We start from the raw sequence: 5,584 nt of genomic DNA, 5'->3' as shown, positions 1-5,584 counted from the left end.
GAAAAAAAAAAAATGACATGGAATTGTATATACTACATATATAACGCATACTGTATATCAGTGTTTTCCAACCAGGGTGACCCCAGCTGTTGCAAAACTACAACTTCCAGCATGCTGGGAGTTGTAGTTTTGCAACAGCTGGAGGCGCACTGGTTAGTAATCACAAAATCACATATAAGTGTGTTTATTGTATTTATTGACATTTCATTGTAATTGCATATATACTGCATATTGTAAGTCAGTGTTTCCCAACCAGGGTGTGTTCAGCTGTTGCAAAACTACAACTCACAGCATGCCCGGACAGCCTTCGGCTGTCCGGGCATGATGTGAGTTGAAGTTTTGCAACAGCTGGAGGCAAACTGGTTAGGAAACGCAAAATGAAATGTAATTGTATTTACTGTATTTATTGACATGTAATTGTAATTGCATATATATACACTCCATTCTGTATGTCAGTGTTTCCCAACCAGGGAGGCCTCCAACTGTTGCAAAACTACAACTTCCGGCATGTCCAAGCATGCTGGGAGCTGTAGTTTTGCAACAGCTGGAGGCACACTGTTTGGGAAACACTGCCCTAGAGTTTTTTTTTTCTTCTTCTGTGTGCTGGAGGATGACTCTTTGTAAGTTGAGGATTTGCCATTGGCTGTCCGGGCATGCGGAGAGTTGTAGTTTTGTAACAGCTGGAGGTTCCATGCTGGGAGTTCCAGTTTTCCAACAGCTGGAGGCACACTTGTTAGGAAACCCAAAATGACATGTAATTGTATTTACTGTATTTATTGACATGTAATTGCATATATACTCCATTCTGTGTGTCAGTGTTTCCCATCCAGGGTGCCACCAGCTGTTGCAAAACTAACAAAAATGTCTGGGCATGCTGGGAGCTGTAGTTTTGCAACAGCTGGAGGCACCCTGGATGGGAAACATTGCCTTAGAGATTTTTTTTCCTCTTCTGTGTGCTGGAGGATGACTCTTTGTGAGTTGAGGATTTGCCATTGGCTGTCAGGGCATGCTGGGAGTTGTAGTTTTGCAACAGCTGTAGGCACCCTGGTTTGGAAAACACTGCTGTATGTTGTTTTTGAGAAAACTTTAATAAAACTATTTGAAAATGAAATTGCATTCGATTGTACAGACGTAGCACGTGGACAGAGTCTTGTTTTCTTTTGATTTTATAGCTGGTCGGTGTTTACTTCAGTTTTTATTTTGTATTTGTGCCGGTAAGGTTTATGTTGCATTTCTGTTTAACGTATACTCTAGGAAATTCTGAGAGAAATCTGCTTGCAGCAGCCTCCCATTGTTTTCAATGGGATTCTGCTACCCCGTTCCCATGTAGGAAATGTGGGAAGTTCTGTAGTGGAGCTTCCAATGCAGATCCAGATTTTGCTGAAAGAATGAAGATTTTTGGCAGATTCCACTTGGAAAAACCCATTATTAAGTATTGATTCCAAGCAAGATTAAAGGCGTTATCCAGCCCAAAAACGTCTACCCCCTATCCACACAGGGGATACAGAACAGGGTGACGGCTCTATCTCCGGCTTATGCCCCATTCTGGAGATCAGGGGGAAACCCAGCAGTCTGAACACCCCTGATCAGACACTTATGCCCCATCAAGTTTTACATACCTGGATAACCCCTTTTAGGATAGTGTTGAGCGGCATAGGCCATATTCGAATTAGCGAATATTCGCGAATATATGGACAAATATTCGTCATATATTCGCTAAATTCGCATTTTTGTAATATTCTCGTTTTCTTTTCGCATATGCGAAAATTCGCGTATGCGACAATTCGCATATGTGAAAATTAGCATATGCAATTTTCGCATATGCGAAAATTCGCATACCGGTCTCGCACAGAAGTATTAGAGCCTTCTTTACACCACATAAGCTGGAAGCAGAGAGGGGTGATCACTGTGATGTGTACTGTGAAAAAAAACAAAAAACTAATATTCGTAATTACGAATATATAGTGCTATATTCGCGAATATGCGATATTCGCGAATAAAATTCGCATTGCGAATATTCATGAGCAACACTATTTTAGGACACCACATCACTGAGCAGTAGGTCCATTTGGTTCCCGAAGTCTGTGCAGGTGTCTTATTACTGTTTCCTTTGGTCACGGCCTGTATATTGTTCTTGTTTGCGGCCTGTCCTGACCTAGGCCTGTACCTATGAATACTGTCAGTGCCTATGGTTAATACACAGGGCTCAAAGCAAGGGGGGGGGGGGGGGGTGTAGGGGACCAGTAGTCTATGCCATACTTTTTCAGCTAAAAGCACCAAAAGCAATAGTATACTGTTACCTGTGTGTAATCAAGTCTCTGTATAAATGCACCTGCACTGTGATAGTCGCAGAGGTCCGTTTAAAGCGCAGAGAGCATCATGAAGAACAAGGAACACACCAGGAAGGTCCGAGATACTGTTGTGGAGAAGTTTAAAGCCGGATTTGGTGCAGAAAGATTTCCCAAGCTTTAAACATCCCAAGGAGCACTGTGCAAGCGATACTATTGAAATGGAAGGAGTATCAGACCACTGAAAATCTACGAAGACCTGGCCGTCCCTCTAAACTTTCAGCTCATACAAGGAGAAGACTGATCAGAGATGCAGCAAAGAGGCCCATGACCACTCTGGATGAACTGCAGAGATCTACAGCTGAGGTGGGAGACTCTGTCCATAGGACAACAATCAGTCGTATATTGCACAAATCTGGCCTTTATGGAAGAGTGGCAAGGAGGAAGCCATTTCTTAAAGATATCCATAAAAAGTGTTGTTTAATGTTTGCCACAAGCCACCTGGGAGACACACCAAACGTGGAGGAAGGTGCTCTGGACAGATGAAACCAAAATCGAACTTTTTGGCAACAATGCAAAACGTTATGTTTGGCGTAAAAGCAACACAGCTCATCCCCCTGAACACCCCATCCCCACTGTCAAACATGGTGGTGGCAGCATCATGGTTTGGGCTTTTCTTCAGCAGGGACAGGGAAGATGGTTAAAATTGATGGGAAGATGGATGGAGCCAAATACAGGACCATTCTGGAAGAAAACCTGATGGAGTCTGCAAAAGACCTCTGAGACTGGGACGGAGATTTGTCTTCCAACAAGACAATGATCCAAAACATAAAGCAAAATCTACAATGGAATGGTTCCCAAATAAACATATCCAGGTGTTAGAATGGCCAAGTCAAAGTCCAGACCTGAATCCAATCGAGAATCTGTGGAAAGAACAGAAAATTGCTGTTCACAAACGCTCTCCATCCAACCTCACTGAGCTCCAGCTGTTCACAAACGCTCTCCATCCAACCTCATTGAGCTCCAGCTGTTCACAAACGCTCTCCATCCAACCTCACTGAGCTCCAGCTGTTCACAAACGCTCTCCATCCAACCACACTGAGCTCCAGCTGTTCACAAACGCTCTCCATCCAACCTCACTGAGCTCCAGCTGTTCACAAACGCTCTCCATCCAACCACACTGAGCTCCAGCTGTTCACAAACGCTCTCCATCCAACCTCACTGAGCTCCAGCTGTTTTGCAAGGAGGAATGGGCAAAAATTTCAGTCTCTCGATGTGCAAAACTGATAGAGACATACCCCAAGCGACTTACAGCTGTAATCGCAGCAAAAGGTGGTGCTACAAAGTATTAACTTCAGGGGGCTGAATAATTTAGCCCAATTTTTCAGTTTTTTATTTGTTAAAAAAGTTTGAAATATCCAATAAATTACGTTCCACTTCATGATTGTGTCCCACTTGTTGTTAATTCTTCACAAAAAAATTACAGTTTTATATCTTTATGTTTGAAGCCTGAAAAGTGGCAAAAGGTCGAAAAGTTCAAGGGGGCCAAATACTTTCACTATGCACTGTAGATCCATTCTATGCACAGCGACAGTGTTAAAGGGGCAAACTGGGCAATTTCCTAGTGCCCACATCACCAAAGGTGACCTCTAGATATCTCAGTACGCAGACTTTGGGTTAGTTAGGTACCTGCATACTTAATGGGGTTCCAAGCTGCATATCTATTGAAGGGAAGGACCTTATCCTCCACCAAACCCACCAACTTACCCTCTCTTAGTGCGTTGTGCACAACAGGGAAGCACTATTACAATTTGGCACACCAAAAGGGATGTTATTTTTGTTTGGGGCACTATGGATGGGCCACAATGTAAATTTTCCCAAATTTTAACCAGCCCTGTCTATGCATCCTGTTTATTTCTGTCCTTTCTAATATTGGAAATTAAATTATACAACCAGTTCTTAGGTAATTTCAGAAAATTGTATTGAACTGTAATTTTCTAATAAACCAATTTACTATAATGATTGTAAACAGATGAATATTAAATCGCAATTGACTACTAATTATGCATTCTTAAACAGCCAGGGTGCCTCCAGCTGTTGCAAAAACTACAACTCCCAGCATGCCCAGACAGCCAAAGGCAAATCTTTCATTCACAAAGGGTCATGTTGCAGCACACAGAAAAGGAAAAACCCCTGTGGAAGAAACCTTTAGGGCACTGTTTGCCAACCAGGGTGCCTCCAGCTGTTGCAAAACTACAACTTCCAGCATGCCTGGACTGCTAAACTCCACACTGCGCCCCTCCAGATGTTGCAAACCTACAACTTCCAGCGTGCCCGAACAGCCAACGGCTGTCCGGGCATGCTGGGAGTTGTAGGTTTGCAACAGCTGGAGGCACCCTGATTGGGAAACACTGCTGTATTGAGTTTTGATGATCCCACTGTGATAGTAGGATCAGCTGAATTTTGGAAGCATGAACATTTCAAATGAAGATTTGAACACAGGGAACCTTTGAAAACTAGGGAAGGATTTTTCCTGAATTATCTGCCCCAGTTTTAGTGTTTCATTTTTTTCTTTTCATCCTCAGGATGGCCGGGCTATTGTGGGTGCAGACAGCAGAAGTGGGACAGAGCAGATTAACATGATAACACTATTAAATATATCCTCCTGCTTTGTCTGGCAATGAATGGATTAATATATTACAGGGCCGTGTAACCATAGAGATGTCCCTCTTTTCAGTGATGCGGCTTCTGCCACTTGAATTTTGAATTATCTCAAGGTCTAATCACAAATGGTCTCAGAGTCTTTGTTTTTGTAGTGATGCGCTGCAATAAGCTCTGCAAGATTAAACCATATTAGACAAGATGAGCTAAGGAAAAATAATTATAATAATTAATAAAATAAATTATATATATATATATATATATATATATATATATTTTTTTTTATATAAAAAAAAAACAATAAAAAAAATAAAAAATAATATATATGATGGGCGTTACAGTGTATGAAATTAATTTGTATATGGGGATACAGTGTATCTAATAAACACATATATGTGGGATACAGTGTATGGTATGAATTGATTAATGGGGAATACAGAGTATGTAATACATTCCTATATGGGGGATACAGCATATGTAATATATTTATATATGGGGATACAGTATTTTAACTCCTTAAAGGGGTACTCCGGTGTAAAAAAAAAAAATTTAAATCAACTGGTGCCAGAAAATTAAACAGATTTGTAAATGACTTCTTTACCCTTCCAGTACTTTTAAGCAGCTGTATGCTACAG

At 41.5% G+C, this 5,584-nt stretch overlaps 1 protein-coding gene across 2 annotated transcripts in view; it reads right to left on the bottom strand.

The window, feature by feature from the left end:
- The window catches only part of CRB1 (crumbs cell polarity complex component 1), a 211,066-nt gene that overhangs the window by 94,939 nt on the left and 110,543 nt on the right, over nucleotides 1-5,584 (bottom strand). The gene's annotated exons all lie outside the window — the stretch shown is intronic.

The sequence above is a fragment of the Hyla sarda genome, chromosome 6 (assembly GCF_029499605.1).
Source record: "Hyla sarda isolate aHylSar1 chromosome 6, aHylSar1.hap1, whole genome shotgun sequence".
NCBI classification, from domain to species: domain Eukaryota; kingdom Metazoa; phylum Chordata; class Amphibia; order Anura; family Hylidae; genus Hyla; species Hyla sarda.
The sequence above is the reverse complement of the archived record's forward strand: the minus strand, read 5'-3'. Positions and strand labels throughout refer to the sequence as shown.